At 42.2% G+C, this 19,593-nt stretch overlaps 1 pseudogene; it reads right to left on the reverse strand.

The window, feature by feature from the left end:
• Positions 1-1,947: 1,947 nt before the first annotated feature.
• LOC134059622 (transgelin-like) lies at positions 1,948-13,732 on the reverse strand (annotated as a pseudogene).
• Positions 13,733-19,593: the final 5,861 nt, after the last annotated feature.

The raw sequence follows: 19,593 nt of genomic DNA on the forward strand, positions 1-19,593 counted from the left end.
ACTAATCCACTTCCGTCAGTGCACTCATCAAAACAACAGGTCCTTTCTGTTCATGTTATCTTTTTCTCTTATCAGGGTGAATTTACGTGTGACATAAAAGCTATCAACCATGTGACAGAATAATCATTATGATGAGTGGTTTAACATGTAGTCAACATTGTATACAATGACAAGTGCATGATCCCGATATGAAAAAGTTATAAACGTTTCTGTGTGAGAGAGGAAGAAGCAGGCAGAGAAAAGGATAGAGGTTAATCATGATTATAGCCGCTCTCATGCAGTCGTAAAAGTTATTGTTTAAAGGAATCTCACTGGCTCTAATACAGTATATTTTGTAAAAGTTCATGTTTAACCAAATGCAGTCTCTACAGTTTTTTTTTTTTTTTTTAATATGAAAAGACATTTCCTTACCTGCACACAGGGGCAACAAGTTTGCAGTGCAGAAAGCTCTGTGTTAAAGACAATTTCTCTAAACGGCTTGTTCTCATCAGAACAACAGGTCATTTCAGTCCACTCTGTCACTTTCTCTTTCACTTACTCCGCGCCTTGTAAAATTGCATGTAATAGTGCAAAGTTCAGAGGTTAATAATTTTTAGCTGCTCTGATAAAATGTATAAAAGTCTCATTTTACACCACATGGTTATGATTAAGGTTATGCTATTTAGAAGACACCTTTGTTCAAAGCAAGTAAGTCATACAGTAAGTCAGACATAAGTCAAGTGCATAGCTCAATTCCCACGCACAGTCTGTTTTCATTTGAATGTTTGCTGAATCTATACTCTCACTGGCTTAGATCTGTTGTAAAATGTAAAATAGACATGCCATTTTAGAGTGTTTCTTATTTGCATAACTCATTTGTCACACTTCAATCCACACAGTCACTCTCACAGACACAGAGGCTTGGGGACTCCATAGCACCCCCTATGGCATTAAAGTATGTGGCTGGGAGATATTTCAGCTACATACACCAAGTGTGTTGTGTGTGTATTTTATTGGACACACACACACACACACACACACACACACACACACACACACACACACACACACACACACACACACACACACACACACACACACACACACACACACACACACACACACACACACACACACACACACACACACACACACACACACACTATGCTGACACTGGCAAAAAGGCAAATTACAGTCCATTACTGTACAATATGATACAGTATATAACAAAATCTATTTGGAATAAAAAAAGAGAAAAGTAGATTTATTGTTATATACAGTATCTACTGTACTGAATTGGACAACTCAATCGTTTTTTTTTTTATGTAACATCATTGAGTTACCATGGCAATTATGGCCTTCTGAACTCTCTGCTTGGCCCCCTCATTGATGCTTGCAGCTATTCTTCACATTTTGAAAGAAACACATTTTTGCCTTTACTTTGTTTATTGCAATGCAGTAAAAAGTTGTGCAATAGTAAGGTTTGGAGTGGGTTACTTTATTGTCTTAACTGGTTATTTGAATTATTTGTAAATGACAAATTGTACATATAGCCTGTTTTAGCATATAACACCTGTTTTTACATAAAATAGAACATCTACCATTGAACTGTACTTTACCCGTTGATGCGCTGTGTCTACAAATGTGGACAGTTGGGTACTTCGTGTTGATTAAGATAAGATAAGATGAGCCTTTGTTTAACTCCAAATCTTCTGCAAAATCCTCCTGAGTCCTCTTGAGAGTTTTTCCACCTTTGCTCAACCCACCTCTACACACTTACCCTTGACAGGGATGTATAACAATAGTCTTTGGTCATAGTGTGTTCATATGTCGTAGAATATGTGCATCTGATGTGTGTGTTTGAGTGTGTGTTGGTCCCTGTGCATCTCCAGTTTCAGTGAATAGTGGGGGGGGGGGGGGGGGGGGTGAAGTTGGTGGAGTGGAACTGGATTGGGAGCTGGGCTGGTTTTACAGGATCTGTCTGGGCTGGCGGTAGCCTGTCATGCCAGCGTGTGATGCCCCTTGCTGGTGCCCATTTGAAGGCCGATCTCTGGCTCTCCTTCAGCTGCTCCTCGGTTAACTAACTCCTGTTATTTCCTGCACATTCACAAATAAAAAACGAATGTTCATATATAGAAATTACTGGTGACTTGTTTTATTACCTCCGCCAAGGAGGTTATGTTTTCATTGAGGACCGGCGTCTGTCTGTTTGTTAACAAGATAACTCAAAAAGTAATGGATGGACTTCGATGACATTTTCAGGGAAAGTCAGAAATGACCCAAGGAAGAAATTATTAAATCACTGTATTACCGCCGGGATTCCGGAGGCGTTAATGTATTTTGCTTAGTGGTGTAATGGTATGGTATGGCCACGTGGTGGCGATCTCAATAGTTTAGGTTCAAAAGTATGACAACCTAGGAAGAACAATGCAGGCGGAAGTCTGCGCTCACTGAGTGCTTTCTAGTTTTTGTTTTAAAGAGGCAGACACATTTGTGACCATTCAAAGCGAAATCAGTCGTTTTGCGCACAACGTTATTTTGAGAAAATCAACAATAACAAACTTTCGGGTTAAAATGTTGAATTTCACTTTTTCGCATAATTCGACTGTATACAGTCTCTACAGTTTCATATCGTGAACGCATTTAACAGAAAAACATACGTTTTGACTGTTAAACCTGTCAAAGATTCAACACATTTGCTGTCATTCCCGTTGTGCACACGCCACTTAAAAAGGTTATTTATCCTCTTCTGGCATATCGTGTCAGGAGAACCATGTCAACTTTGGATGCGGTTATCTTAGCGATAGTTTGTGTAATACCCTCGATATACATATCGTTGGAAAGCTTAGTTTATGGCCGTTCACGTGAGCACAATAACTTAACTTAGTACATTTTACCGAAACGACTGGTTCCGCTTTACAGGGTCACATTTAACTTATTTTACTCACTAGTGAAACCAGGCAGGGTCACCTTTGTAATGGCCATCATCCTCCATCACGGCCAAGCTGCCAAGTGCCATCAGTGTTCTCTGTACAGCTGCTAAGTCCTTACCTGCGAATACGCACAAACAAGAGCAATATCACCACTCTTATTCACACACACACACACACACACACACACACACACACACACTTCTTATATAATATTCACAACTGGGCAGTACATACTGACAGACACACAGACAGACAGACAGACAAACAAACCCCGATGAAAACACAACCTCCTTGGCAGAGGTAATAAACTGAAAGTACCTAATTGATGTGGTAACACTTTACATTACAGATCAGTAATAAGTGGGTAATGTTATGGTAATTTAAATGCAATTTCATGGTAATAATATTATTAAACCACATATTACAAATAATTAATGTGTGATTTCTAGACAATTACTGTGTAATTACCATACAACAACAATGCAAATAACTTGGTAAATATATAATATAATACAATATAAAATGGTAATAACTGCTGTAAATATGTACTTACCGAAGCAATAAATATATAGGATTTACTTATTGTGTTATAATATTTCTGTAATTATACCAACATTATGGTGCTATGAAGGACTAAATTACATAGTAACTTCTAAGTGTTATGGCACAATTACACAGTGGTCAACGTTTTTGTGGTAGTTAGTTTGATGGTAAAATGTGACCTGTTATCTGTTATTATGATGAAATAAATAAGGTAATTTCACAATAACTTTATGGTATCAGGGCTGTAAAATACTGCTTTGTCTTTTCGAAAGGATTTCAACAACTCCCCACCGTACAGAAAACCGTTCGAAATTGTTCAAATTTTCAAAATCATAGTTATTAAGTTTTAACGAAGGGGCATAATCAACCTTCAAAACGATACCTACTATATATCTAATGAATAAACGTTATATAACTGAAATATAAACATTCAAAGGACTTGAGTTCATCCTGTCATGCCAAGAGAAAAACGGAGAAATCTGCCTCTGAAGTTAACCGTCGGCTCAACACTCACAAACGCTTTGTAAGGTCACCGCCATTTTAAGATTTACGGTACTTACTTGTATTTACAACGACACAGCACGCGGATAGCTTGGTGGTTGTCAATGAGTGCATATACCGTAAATATTGGAATAGAGCGGCAAAAACGAGACGCCTCTAACTTCCTGCTGGAATTTAATTTCTCACCTCAAGAAACTCAAGTTTTTCGGCGAAATGTATTCACGGCCATACAGTGTAGACCTCCCACTGTTTCAAAACACACACAATAAAAAATCCACGATTTTAGCACAAGTGACATAAATGGTAATTTTTCTCAGAAACGCCTGTTGCGACAAGCGACTGGTTTTGCCGTGGAGAGTCACATATAGTTATTGTGAAATTACCTAATCTATTTCATCATAACAACAGATAACAGGTCACATATTATGTCACAATAAGTAAATCCTAAATATTTATTGCTTCAGTATGTACATATTTACAGCAGTTATTACCATTTTATTTCACCCTTAAATCCAAGTTATTTGCATTGTTGTTGTATGGTAATTGCACAGTAATTGTCTAGAAATTACACATTAATTATTTGCAATATGTGGTTAAAAATATTATTACCATTAAATTGCATACAAACTACCATAACATTACCCACTTATTACCGATCTGTAATGTAAAGTGTTACCAGTAATGTCATGTGTAATAAGTACGGGATAATGGACGATACGCCGTGCGGTTATGTAAGGGATAATGTATAGAACGCCGGTCATTATCGGAAAATAATTCCCGACAGGATGAACAGAACCCCGACGCGCAACGGAGGGGTTTAGCTTCATCCTGAAGGGAATTATTTTCCGATAATGACCGGCGTTCTATACATTATCGCGCTTATTATACGGCTACTTGCCAAAACGAGAAAATAAACTTATCTCAATGTGTCTTTAGCAATGACTTGGCTACCGTTTCGTGGCTTCCGCTACAACTAGCGGAGTGAACCCATTGCCATTGGCAACGGTCATTATACCTTTGGAGCGGTGATTATTAGGGGTGTCAACAATAATCGATTTGGCGATGCATCGCAATACGGGGCATGCACGATTCAGCATCGATGCGGCAACCTGCCATATTCGATTATGTCACTATTTATTTTCTGGCCTCGACTACAATAAAGTTGACGTTTCAATTAATTCCGGGGACATTTCCAGAGCAATGTTGCAATGACATGTGCTGCCTGTACAGTGTTTCCCATACATAGACTAATTTATGGCAGTGCACCACAGATTCAACACGGTCGCCACATATGCATTTTGTTTTTCATAATTTTTTTTTTAACGCAATTTAAAACACGCATCGTATTCGTAAAGCTGCATTTACGTCCCCTGCTCTCCCTTGGTCTCTTACTCACACACACAGCCACAGCCCCTTCCCTCCGTGCACACCGCGTCTGTCTCCATGAAAGATTTCCATTGTAGACTATGCATGCAACTTTACCGAACAGTAGTAAAAGCCCCTCTCCGCACTTTTTTGGTAAACAAGCCTACTCGTAGCGCTTTGATGTAGTCAGATCTTTCCATAACACTTGTTGTAACGCTAATAAGACTAGCCTAAGCTAGGCCTACATAATGCCAACATTATTTTTTATTTAGGCCTATAGGTCATTAAGGAAATGTAACAAATGTGTTACCCCAAACATCAACAACTTTCATTAATACGACCAATCACTTCTCGTGGCAGCTCCCTGTCCTCACTGCTCAAGGCTGCCTTTTTAGCGGCAAGTTCATCAGGTCACGGAGCTGCCTGAGCCTCTACGTCAACAATGAATGAGAAATGATTATCAATTCGCGCAAGTAGGCTATGCTACAGTACACACATGTCCCCCCTAAACATACAGGCAATGAGAAGCCTTGAATTAATCATTTTTAATGTATCAGACAATAACTAGCCTATAGAGACAATTTTTCAGGACAATTAGGGCAGGATTCGGGATTCCGGACAACTGCTTGTATTTCGTAATTGTCGAAACTTTTTTGGTCACCTTAAACTGAACAGTCCAACCAGTAGACTATGATGAGCTAGCCAACTATGCTACTTTGTTTACAATATTATTTTGAGGCTTTAACCATACAGCTGAATAATAGAGGTGGAGTTGTAATATGAATAGTAGGCTATAATATGCATAACGTGACTCATGAATATCAGAATATCAATATTTTCTCTTTTTATATCAGGATATAGCCTAATATAATACTCCAAGGTTTGACATTTTATTTCATACAATTTCTAGATTCCCCCCACATAACAGCCAATACGATCTTTTGTTCAATATCTGACTGCTTGTATTGCCTCATGTCTGATGACAAATTTGCCTTGTTGTGTGCAGTAGAATTTTGATGCATCGCAATGCATCGCAATGCATCGTAGAATCGAATTGAATCGAATCGTTAGCTGGTGAATCGTAATCGAATCGAATCGTGAGGGCAGTGCCAATGCACACACCTAGTGATTATGCAAAAATAACTGACCGTAGAACGTTGGGGAGGCCCATTCAAAGTGAATGGGAGCTCCCTCAACATTCTAGAGAGCCGTATAATAATCAAAGTTAATGCACATTCTAGACGGTGATACGTCCCGACGCGAAGCGGAGTTCCGTCTAGAAAAGTAACCGCACGGCGTGAAGTCCATTATCCCGCTTATTCTACTGTTGCCACTTGCGTTGTGTTCGTTTCCGGTGCTAATTTAAATGTTTTAATCGCTAGAACTGTATTGTTTGTAGAACTACTATTCCCAGACACATTTCAACTAATTTCTCAAACTGCGGTTACTAGTTCTAAATGGATGGTTGCTATGGCCAAAAGCCAGTCGTTAGTTCTAATCTCCCGTTGTCAAGCTGGCATATCCCAGGATTCTGCTGAACGTTAACTTTGAAAGATTGCTATTTTTCTTAGCCTACTGCCACCTAACTAGCTAAATGACACCTCTGTCATATGCTAAACGTTACTATGATCTTAACGTCTGTATTTTACAGCTTCTATGTAACGTGACAGTGCATTTAAACTTCACAACAAATTTGGCGAATTAATATTCAAGTGTGATACGGCCAACAAATTGGAACTACTTCATAGCCGTGCGTATATCTAAAGTTAATGCACACCTTCTGGAACGCAGGACAATGGGGAATTCAACCGATCAGTGGAATAAACTGAGAGAAATGTCATGTGTAATGCCATGAGAATGAGTCTTGAGTGAGTGGGGATACGCAGGGTTATACCCACCCTCCCAGAGGTCATCTGTCTGGAACAGGTCGGTCTTGGAGACGCCGTAGACCTCAGCAGCTAGGAGGAACTGGGAGATCAGTTTTTTCTGCCTGTAGGCCCCCTCGGTCTTACAGATGGGCTTGCTGACACCGCAGAGGGAGTTGATGAGAAGACCCAGCACCTGAAAGGTCACAACGGACAGAGATGGAGAGAGACAGGAATCAAAATGTTGTCATTTTTTGTAAAGAGACATATTTTGGGGGGAAAAAACTGCTTCTAAAAATACATCTTACTAGAATGATCACTGCATTCTCTAAACTCTATAACAGGCGCACATACACTTTCTCCTGTTTATTATGAATCACAAACTTACAAATCCGTCCTTCAGCCAGTTCTGGAAGCCAGTTTTGCCGGGCTCGGGCCAGCCCACGTCACACTGGGCCATGATCCATCTGACCAGCTGCTCCTCCAACTCGGGGCTGTACTCCTCGCCGCTCAAGTCATACGCAGGATCTGTGTTTGCCATGGCTGTAGCTTCTGCCAGAACACAGAGGGGGAGAGAGAGAGAGAGGAAATTAACACAGGAAAAAACAACAGTACCAAATAGCAAATGTCATCAAATCTTATACATTATGGGGCAGGAAGGCACTATGGCTGCCATGCCATCTATTCTTTTTGGAATCTGGAATCTTAAACATTGACATTATACTCAAAGTGGGAGACTATTGACTTGGGAGCTACACACAAACATCATCACAGCACCCCTCCCATGCATACAGTGTACCACTGAATTAATGCTGACATTAAAGGAATATTTCGGTATTTTACACTTTAAGCCCGTTTTCTGTATTGCCTAGCATGCAAACGATTGTTTGACACCAACATTTCGACGATTGAGCCTGTGTCTGCAATTTGGCAGCTTTAGAATCTTCTCTGCAGGCCCCAGCCGTGGCGCAACTGGCTGGGGCACCTGCACCGCACGCCGGCGACCCGGGTTCGATTCCCGCCCCCTGGTCCTTTCCGGATCCCACCCCCGCTCTCTCTCCCATTCACTTCCTGTCTATCTCCACTGTCACTGTCAATAAAAGGCATAAAATGGCCAAAAAAAAAAAAAAAAGAATCTTCTCTGCATGGCTTTAACATTGCTCCCTATGTGCATAAACTATTCTGTCCTTAAAACACCCCTAAACGTTCGTTTTAAAAAATGTGCAACTCACCGAATGGTTACTGGTCTTCAACGATATTCTGTAGCAAGTTTCGCAGCGAAATTCAACTTCTGTTGTGTTATATTAGGCATTTTGTAAATCCCATTGGTTTCTGTAGTAAGACTCATTGCTCGTTGATATTACTCCGCCACCGTCTAGTGGTCTGGAGTGTGCAATCTTCAGATTCAAATACAGAGCGGAAGTTTATACACGGTTGTAAGGTGATCTGAAAAAGTAGTTCCAGGATTTACAAAATGCCTAATATAACACAACAGAAGTTGAATTTCGCTGCGAAACTTGCTACAAAATATCGTTGAAGACCAGTAACCATTCGGTGAGTTGCACATTTTTTAAAACAAACGTTTAGGGGTGTTTTAAGGACAGAATAGTTTATGCACATAGGGAGCAATGTTAAAGCCATGCAGAGAAGATTCTAAAGCTGCCAAATTGCAGACACAGGCTCAATCGTCGAAATGTTGGTGTCAAACAATCGTTTGCATGCTAGGCAATACAGAAAATGGGCTTAAAGTGTAAAATACCGAAATATTCCTTTAAGCTGACATGGAAAACTGATTACTGTACACAGATGACAAAAACTAACACACTCCATACTGGGATAAGAGCTGTAACACTGAGGTCATGGATCTCAACAGGAGCTGTCAACCACGGTGGTGCTGAAACTGAATCAATCGATGCCAGGCTAATCGATCACCCACCCCTTTATCAGCGCGTTAGTCTCTCACAGCGCCCCGTGATCCCCCCACACAGGTGTAATTAGGCTACGCGTGTATTGTGTGTGTGTGTGTGTGTGTGTGTGTGTGTGTGTGTGTGTGTGTGTGTGTGTGTGTGTGTGTGTGTGTGTGTGTGTGTGTGTGTGTGTGTGTGTGTGTGTGTGTGTGCAGGCCCAGGTGGCTAATCGGGAGATTCCCAGTGGGCCGTTAACGTTTTTGTACGACCATTAGATTGACAAATGAGCTGTGAAATGATGCTAGAGGGTCAAGAATATAATTGGCTGGAATTTTTCGAGCCATTTCCAACTCAGTGGCTGTAAGTGGGGTAGGAATAGGGTTTCAAGTGATTTTGCAAAAAAAAAAAAAAAAAAAAAAATCATACCCTAATTTAAACCTAGCTGAATAAATTGTGCAATATTATAAACTTTGGGTAGAGACAATATGAAGACAGAGATGGTGTTAATGGTCATGATTTTAAGCTATTTGGAAGAGCGAAGTACTGTCCGTGATTCTAACCATTGAGCCATTTACTTGATCTATAATTTCGTGGAACAAAGAAGATTAGAATAAGCAGAACTTTTTCATTTAAAACTAATTTAAACAGGTAAACCTAATTTAAACAGGTGCTGAAACCATTCAGACTTCCTCACTTTCTGCTGACGAGAAAAACAAATGGGTTTTTTTGTGTGTGAGATTTCTCCAAATTTGGTTTTACTCATTTTTAGTGGGCCTAAACTGTTCGCCAAAGGCCATCATCTCTGGCCCCAGCTTGTGTTGTTACTCTCTTTAGCTAGGATGTTACACCAAAAATACACCCATGACCATGACACCATGATTAAGACCGGTAAGAATGCCTTGTTGCACTATCCGCCTGACGTTTGATAATGAATCCACTCCCAATGTGGACTGGACAACCTACTAAATTTAAATAAGCTTCACCGGTAACCATACGTTTTCTACAGTCATAGTAGGGCCCCCAGTTTTCTTTGTCTACTATTTCAACATACCAATTATGACATTCAATCCATGTATACATTTGTGCATTTTAGCTTTATCTGGATAATGTTACTGTATCAGAGAAGAGTGCTACAAATACTTGTACTTAATAACTGTCCATCCACAATGGTGCATCAACATCAGGATAGTCTCCTGTGGCATTGTGTGGAGCTCCTAACTATAGTCTAAGACAGCTGAAGGCGCTTTCATTAGTCATAGGTCTCATGTCTCTCATGACCTACATATACAGTATAAAAAAAAACCCACATGTACTCACCAGAATGCATGTACTCGCCTCCAGACAATGTTGCGGACTGCTGGCAATAAGACACCTGAGAAAGGGGTGCTGAGGCACATATGGGGGACATTAAACACATTTATTCATCAGAGGTTTTAAAGCTTCTGCAAGCATAATAAATGCATACTTGCTTATTTATGCAACTTACATGATACATGGTACATCATGATACATAAATAAATATATAAATACATATCTATTTCAATCAGTGCCACTGCTCCCACTTCTTACACATACAAATAAGAGCAGTGTAATGTAGAGTAGACTGCTTCGCACGCTTACTAGGGAACATTTGATCTTATTAATACATTAGTCAACAACATACAAGAGAGACTTTGTTTTAGTCCACATTGAGAAGACAATGGTTGCATTTCCAGTTCTTCGTACATCGTTTCACACACGCACACACTTGGACACAATCTCAGTGTTGTACACTGGAGTTCCCTGGTGTTTGGGGTCTCAAAACAGAAACCCTTCAGATGACCTGACTGAGTTTGATCAAACCCTGGCCTGTGTCCGAGTGGCGTTCTACTGTCCCCACTGTACACCCCTTTTTTTTAGCCAGAGCCATCTGGATGCACTCTGCCACTTCCATGTTGCTCTTTTTTTATTTAAATGTTTTAAATTTGTTCATAAGAAATACTGCCTTTTTTTCTATTGGCATAACACTAAAAATATGTCACACTTACAGTATGTGATTTTTTTTTTTGCCCAAATTCTGATGTGTGCATGTAATATGTGAATAAGTTGAATGAAAACTCAATTATTGTGTTTGGGGTTTTTTTTATATACAAATGTCCTAAGCTTATTTAAAAATGAGATGTCCAATCCATGTATATTATTTTGAGCATTGAACAATTTCCTTCTAATTTGTCTGACAGTCAGAGCATAGTAGTACAATCGGTTGTCCACAACTGTCCATCACAACACCATCAACAGCAGGATATTCTCTTGTGGCATTCTGTGGAGCTCCTCACTAGTATCAGCCTACAGCTGAAGGTGTCATACATACAGTATGATTAAAAAACGAAGAAAACACATGTACTGTACTCACATATAGCTCCAACACCTCCATGATGCAAAGAAGCAGCTGCAGAGAGATCAGGCATGTCTTGATTTTCTGGAGTTGATGAAGACATGAGACAATAAGAGCTCAGCAAACTTGCTGTTTATTCTGTTTTTAATGCACATGTCATGTTTACATTTTCTATTAATTTATTTGTTCATAAGAAATCCTGCCTTGAAACACTTAACATTTGGATTGAATAGAATAGAAAATAGAAAATAGAATTGTCTTTCTATTCATATCACACTGGAAACACACACATACTTGAATTATCTCAAATTCTGAAGAGTGTGCTTAAAATATGCAAATGAGGTGAATGAAACGAAGGTTATGCATATAACCACGGTTCTATGAGTTTCGGATGACCGCCAGAGGCGGTGCTTTCAGCACCTGGATATCCATCACACGTACGTGTAGGTCGAGTGTTTATATCAACAAAGTCACCTGTGACCTGGGTGACGTCTGCCCTGTGCGCCGGCACAAAAGGCAGGTCAACCCAGGATACGACTCTTGGCAATCTTCTCGTGGATATTCCGAGTGACTGCCAAGCTCTGGCGGTCATCCGAAACTCATAGAACCGTGGTTATATGCATAACCTTCGTTCTATTTCGTTTCTCCTGACCGCCAGAGGCGGTGCTTTCAGCACCTGGATGACTAATACCAACAGGGTCACGAGGAATGAATGCGTGCCTGTTAAAGACGCTGTGAAAGCGCAAAAAACACAGTACAGCACAGCTTCAGCAACTGGGTTATGTGGAACAACATTAACCCTGTAGAATCATGCGAAAGTGCAAGTTGAGGCCCATGATACCCCGCACATATGTCTGAGAGGGGTGCACAAGGTAGTGCTGCCCATGAGGTAGACACACCTCTGGTGGAGTAACCTTACACATGTAGCTGTGGCTGATAGTTTCAGCCATCCACCTTGACCGTCCATGCTTGGACAGGCTATGGCGTAGTCTCGGTCCTGTATGACAAACAAATAATGCATCGGACTTCCGGATTCCGGCAGTCCACTGTAGATAAAAACCTGAGTGTTCGTACCAGGCAAAAAAGCTCTACACTTAACCCCTGCTCAGAGCTCTGACCTTGGGGTTCAAATGCTGCCAGACTAAAAGGCTAGTTTCCATATGAAGACGAACAGGTCTTGGGACAAAGAGGGGTTCGGTCATAGATAGATAGAGATACTTTATTGATCCCCAAGGGGAAATTCAAGTTAGGGTCACCCCTGTATCCCCAGGATGCCAATGCAGGCATTCTCTGCCTCCAGATAAGCATGTAATTCTCCTAATCGGTTGCTGATGTAAAAATCAAAAGAAAGACTGTCTTCATAGACAGCTAGTTCAACTCTACAACCCTACAAAGTTCACATGGGGGTTTGCAGAGAGCATGCAAGGCAAGAGGCAAGCCTCAGGAGGGCACAGAGTACCGTCGAGGAGGTCTCAATCACTGAGCCCTCTTCAGGAAGTAGGTCACCAGAGTATGGAACCCAAGTCACACCATCCACTCCTGTTGTGCATAGATGAGATGGCGGCAATATACCCCTAGGGGGTGGAGGCTGTGAGGCCCCGATCAAGGAGCGACTAAAGAAAAGGGAGTACAACCTGTGTGAAGCAGCGCGTTGGCTCCTGCTTTTGTATTTGGCACCAGCTGGAAAAAAAAGTGTTCACTTATTTGCGTAGAGTGCATTGGTGGAGGGTGCCCAGGAGCTGTGCATAGTATGCACTACTGCTGGCTCGAGAGCCCTAGTAACAGTTCTGGTCCTTCAGTGGCCAGACCTAAAGTGTCAGCTGAGATGGATCCGGGTGCCAGATCCGGCCATTCAACCGTTAAAGGAGAATCATTCTCACACCTGGGTTCTCCACGTAGGAGTTGGTTTAACACTGGAAAACAACACTCTCCCTGGCCATCGGGGGGCTATTAGTAGCAGCTCGTGTCCTCCTGTCACAACCCTGTCCAGTGTTGGCAATATCGAAGGAAGGAAAGCATATAGCAGCTGCTTGGGCCATGCGTGTGCCAGAGCATCTATAGAAATCCAGAGGTAAAGGCGTGTTGTTGGCTAGGAGGCGAGGAGATCCACCTCCAGCCTGCCATGCGTGTGCCAGATTGCGTGTACCACATCTGGGTGAAGTCTCCATTCTCCAGGGACACTGGTATGACAGGAGATATGCTGCCATGTTCAGGATACCAGACTAGTACATTGCCCTCAGGCTCAGTAGGCAAGGATGAGCCCATTGCAAGTTGCAAGCAGTTGAGTCAATCTCACGGCCTGCCTGGACTTGGTGCACCCCTGGTGGTTGACATGGTAAACCACCAATATATTGTCTGTACTAATAAGGACATGCCTCCTGACCAGTACTGGGAGGAAATGTTTCAGGGCAAGCAGAACAGCATGTAATTTCAATACATTTGTGTCTCGCCCCTGCTGTAAAGGACTTCATTGGCCCCCATCACCACCACTCCTCTGGAAGAAGAAATGGACCCTAAGGGGACGCCCTGAGTAAGATTTTACTTCCAAGCTGCAAATGTCTCAGACAACTGGCAGTAATCCTGACCAGTTTGTGTCTGTGGCGAATGGGATGCAAGTGAAGGCTGCTTACTCAGATTTGAAAAGGTCTCAATGAAAGGAGGCCCAGTGGGACCACTGATGAGGCTGATGTGAGCATCCCCAGCAGTCTCTGAAATGTCCTGAGAGTAAAACTCTGACAGTGGCTGAGTTGCTGACAGATATTGTCGTCCCGTCGCTGAGAGGGGATAGCGTTTGTTGCATGTGAGTCCAGTTGGATACTGAGGAACACGATGACTTGGAAGCTCTTCTTGTGATTCCACTGTCAGCACTTACTTTAAACTTATACTTACCTTGTGATGTGGAATATCAGTGATGCCGACTCCCTGGGGGCATCTGCCCTTGACTGGGAGCACATGAGCTAGTTGTCCAAGTGAAGGTGGAGGCCACCGTCCTCATTTTTGGAACAATGAAGTAGGTGGAAGAAAATCCAAAGTCTAAGGACTCGACGGGCTTCTTCTCCAAAAAGTCCAGATTACTCGGCGAAGGGCCAGAGCCCGAGTTGGATCCCTGATAATGGTCATTGTAACCCAACGGAATCTTGCCGGTAGGTGTTGACCTGTATGCCGTAACCCTGGGACAGGGTCACCACAACCCAGGGATCTGATGTTTGATGCTTCCCAGTATCTTAGCTGCAGGCAGGTGAAGTGTCGACTGCCGTGGTAATGCGTCTACTGGGGTTCACACGTTGCATACTTTGCAAACTGCTGTTTAGCTTGTGTAACTTGTGTATGGAACAACAGGAAAGGAACGGGGTGCTCTCCTGCATGGTTCCAAAAGCAGACACTGGGCCAACCATATTTGGCCCTGAGTAAGGGTTAGGGAAGACATGAGCCTACCCAACTCCCTGCTCCCATGCTAATAATAATAATAACATTTATTTATATAGCACTTTTCAAGCTCAGAGCAGTTGCTCATGTAGGTTAATGCCTGCAGAGAGGCGCCACTCAAGCTCTGCACAGATCGGACAAATAAGTCCTGCAGTGACTGGGACAGGGATAGCATGAGGTGGGACATCAAGCTACCAACGCACCCCATGTGTGCTGCTGTGTTATCACTTCCGACAATGAAATCATCAGTCAAGTGGCATTGCAACTGAGGACAGCCTCGTCAGGTGACAGCGCTAGGGCTATGGTTGCATACCATGTAGTCCATAGCTGGACGCATCCTGCATGTTGGCCAGTGCTGTACAGTCACTCAAGGTGAGAAAAACACTTGTAACTCTGTAACCCATCAATATATGGAGCTCTGAGCTTCCCAGAGCACTGTGGTTCATTCCCTGTGAGCTGAGATGATAGTGGTGGGAGCCCTGGTCTGCTCAATCACCCTTGACAATTTCCACATCGCCTTCCTGATCAAAGATTACACTCTCTGAAGCCTTAGTGAAGAGAACATCTTCCTCCTGACCTCCAAACGCTGGTGCATTGAAAGCAGTGGCAACTGTTGTTCGTCTATACCTACTGGTTGCAGATTCAAAAAGGAGAGCCTTAATCTGTTCAAACTCAGAGATCAAGATGTCCACCCTTTTGGTCTAGGGCACATCTTTCACGTTTGCACATACCAGTGCTACCATGTGAATCAGTCCTCTGACACTTGTAAAGACCAGTAGGCGAAGGAATGTCTCTACATGGAACGGGTGGCTGAGCCCCCTGAGCAAATCTGGCTGACCGTGCCAGTAGGCTCAAGCAAGTGCAATTCATATGAACGCCAGCTCTATCAGCCCCATGCCTTAAGTAGTCAGCACCAAGGCAGGAAGGGCACCTATCGTGGCCACATCCAGTTCAAGAGGGGCTCAAATGGTCAATGCCGGTCATAAACATGTTTAAGCAGAGGCACGCACTGGTTTAAGCGTGTCACACTACCAGGCGATTATGATACTGTCTGATTACAGTAGTCATTGATGACAGTACTGAAACTGTGTACAGCCATATGGCAGTCTGGGGCAGTCTAGGACGAGCACATCCTCTTGCACGAACGAACAACCAACAGAGTGAGCTACTCTCTAGCAGAGATTAAATTAATGCGTTCAGCAATGTATCCAACAGCACAATGTAGGGCGAGTACACACCTGTGCAGCAATGAAATACATCAGGCCAATATATCAACCCGTTGTCGACAGTAGTCTACTGAAACTGTTTACATGGCTAAATGGTAGCCTGGGGCAGTCTAGGACGAGCACATCCTCTTGCACAAACGAACCCACAGAGTGAGCTACTCTCTATCAGAGATTAAATTGATGCGTAGCCTACAGCAATGTATCCAACAGCACAATGTAGCGCGAGAACACACCTGTGCAGCGATGAAATACAAAAAGGCCAATATAGCAACCTGTTGTTGACAGTAGTCTACTGAAACTGGTTACATCAGAGACACTTATATAAAGTGTCTCTGAACTTTAAAAACTTTTAAGACTTTAAAAAACTCCCTTTAAAAGGACTTTGGTTACATGGCTAAATGGTGCAGTCCAGGGCGAGTACAATCCCTTGCACAACGAACAGCCATAGCAGTGAGCTACTCTGTATCAGAGATAGAATGCCTTCAGCAATGTAGGCCTACTATATCCCATAACACAATTTAGAGCGAGTACGCAACACTTGTGCATCAATAAGATACAAATCACGATCACCAAGTATATGCAAAGCATTTGCAACTTTCAGAGTGAGCACACTCCCTTGCAAGATAGATAAAACTGTGGAAGATCTATTCAACTACGTGAGCGACAAGGTAACCTATTTATCTACTCACAATTCAGTTAATGGGAGGCTTCGTTTAGCCGCTCGCCAGGGAATCCCATAGGGGAATCCCAATGGCTCGCAGCCTGCTCGCAGCCAACGATTACGTTACCATCAAAACAGAAAACGAAACTTATCACATAATTAGCCTATCGGTGTAACAGCCGACTCAGACTCAAAGCATTTCAAAGTGAGTCCCACATTTCCATCTGAACGAACGCGCTAGAGCGTAGACACAACTGCGCATCGTAAGAACACAACAGAAAGTTTGCGGGGGAAATCACATCCGTAACGGTAGCCTACGTTACAGTAAACAAAGTTACAAATTCAAGCTAGCTAGGCGTGAACGCCGGCCCAAGCTCACTACAAGTTAGCTATGCAGCGTGATAGCTTCATGAAGCACAACTATCAAAGAAAATGTGCTTACCTCCTTCGGATGACATTCAACTTTGAGCAGTAAAATGTTGATAATGATAATTTTATCATGGCTAATCGCAGTCTTTCAGAGGGCGAAATTCGCAGCTCTGACCCATCTGGGTTGCAAGACTCCAGCGATACCAAAATGTTTGTAACACTCACAACCTTACTCACGCGAGAAGATGCAAAAGAGTCGTATCCTGGGTTGACCTGCCTTTTGTGCCGGCGCACAGGGCAGACGTCACCCAGGTCACAGGTGACTTTGTTGATATAAACACTCGACCTACACGTACGTGTGATGGATATCCAGGTGCTGAAAGCACCGCCTCTGGCGGTCAGGAGAAACGAAATAGAAACACAATCACTTGTCCACAACCGTCCACCAACAACAGGATAATCTGCTGTGGCATTCTGTGGAGCTCCTCACTAGTATCCTTCTACAGCTGAAGGTGCTCTCATGTCTCCATATGTCATACATGATTAAAAAACAAAAACACATATACTCACGCATAGCTTCAGCCTCTCCTAGAATTGCAGAATCAGAGTGATGATCCGGCACATCTTTTTGTTCTGGAGTTGATGAAAGTATGAGACAGTTAGCGTTCAGTTAGGGGCTATAGCGTTGGGGTGGAGTGGCCCCCGGGAACCAAACATTTTTTTTCCGTAAAAATCTACTGGGGCTACATGCCCACCAAGTTTCATGTGCCCCGGTGTTACAGTGTCTCGGGAATCATTGACCAAAAATTCAGGAAGTAGAGGACGGGAGGGAAAAAAAAAAAAACATTGACAATCATGATATGGCGGTCATAATAAATACTACTTTGCCTTCACAAGATTTGTAGAAGTCTGCAAGATGAAATATTTAGTTGATTTTACCTGATTTTTCTTGTTTCAGACCTCTCACTGTACTCCTCTCTGCTTCCAGATTATTGTTCAGCTCTGTCAGTGTAAAATAGCATACAAATGAGCAATTGTTAAGCACTGGGCATCAATACCATCACCACACATGCCTGTTCCTCATCTTTCATTCCTATCAGGAGTTAAATTCCCAATTGAAAATTCAGTGTCCAAACTCTGGAGCTGTAAATCCTTCCTGCAATTGTCCATCAATAGGCCTAAACTATTGGTTACTTATCACATTTAAATGTAAATGAACAAGAATAAATACTACCCGTACTATGCCTTCACAGAGCTGTAGAAGTCTCCTATTTTGTTTATTTTACCTGCATTTTCTTGTTCCAGTTTTCCCACCTTTTGCCTCTCCACTTCCAGATTACTGTTCAGAGCTGCCAGTGTAAAACAACATACAAATGAGCAATTGTTAAGCACTGGGCATCAAAAATGCCTGTTCCTCATCGTTCATTCCTATCTGGAGTTCAATTTCCAATTGAGAATTCAGTGTACAAACTCTGGAGCTGTAAATACTTTCTGCGCAGAAAGTGCGACCAATGTTTACATTTTCATTTGGCTAGTGATCATGGATGCATTCAGAGTAGCAGTCGCAAAATGTAATGTAATAATGGTGCTAACCCTTTTCGTTTAGATGAAACAAGGGTGTGATTTGTTGATGTTGTTGCTATTTTCGGGATTCTGATTGGCTAACGTGGCCTCGAACTGCTTGTTACACCACTACCTACAGGTTTGGCACGCTCTTGACGGCATATACACGGGTTAGTGTCAGCGAAAACGTTTCTGAAAACTGAAAAGTGTGCACCGTGTTATAGTATTTTTGAAAACAGAGGAAAGGAAATATTTGTTTATCAAAATACCTGTGTATGTGTGAACTAAGCCTTATATGCATACTTGCAGCTCATGTCTATATAAATGAGTGTGTGCATGTGTTTGCTTGCTTTTGTGTATAAGACTGTGTGTGTGTCTGTGTGTATATGGATGTGCGTGTGTGTGTGTGTGTGTGTGTGTGTGAATCTGTGGATGTGTGTGTGTGTGTACGTGTGAGTGTAACAGTATCATTCTTAACCAGCAACCCTTCGCTCAGTAGCAGATGAAATATTTAGTTGATTTTACCTGATTTGTCTTGTTTCAGACCTCTCACTGTACTCCTCTCTGCTTCCAGATTATTGTTCAGCTCTGTCAGTGTAAAATAGCATACAAATGAGCAATTGTTAAGCACTGGGCATCAATACCATCACCACACATGCCTGTTCCTCATCTTTCATTCCTATCAGGAGTTCAATTCCCAATTGAGAGTTCAGTGTCCAAACTCTGAAGCTGTAAATCCTTCCTGCAATTGTCCATCAATAGGCCTACAGGTTACTTTACACATTTAAATGTAAATGAACAAGAATAAATACTACCCGTACTATGCCTTCACAGAGTTTGTAGAAGTCTGCTAGATGTAATATTTTGTTTATTTTACCTGC

The sequence above is a fragment of the Sardina pilchardus genome, chromosome 16, assembly GCF_963854185.1.
Source record: "Sardina pilchardus chromosome 16, fSarPil1.1, whole genome shotgun sequence".
Lineage (NCBI taxonomy): Eukaryota > Metazoa > Chordata > Actinopteri > Clupeiformes > Clupeidae > Sardina > Sardina pilchardus.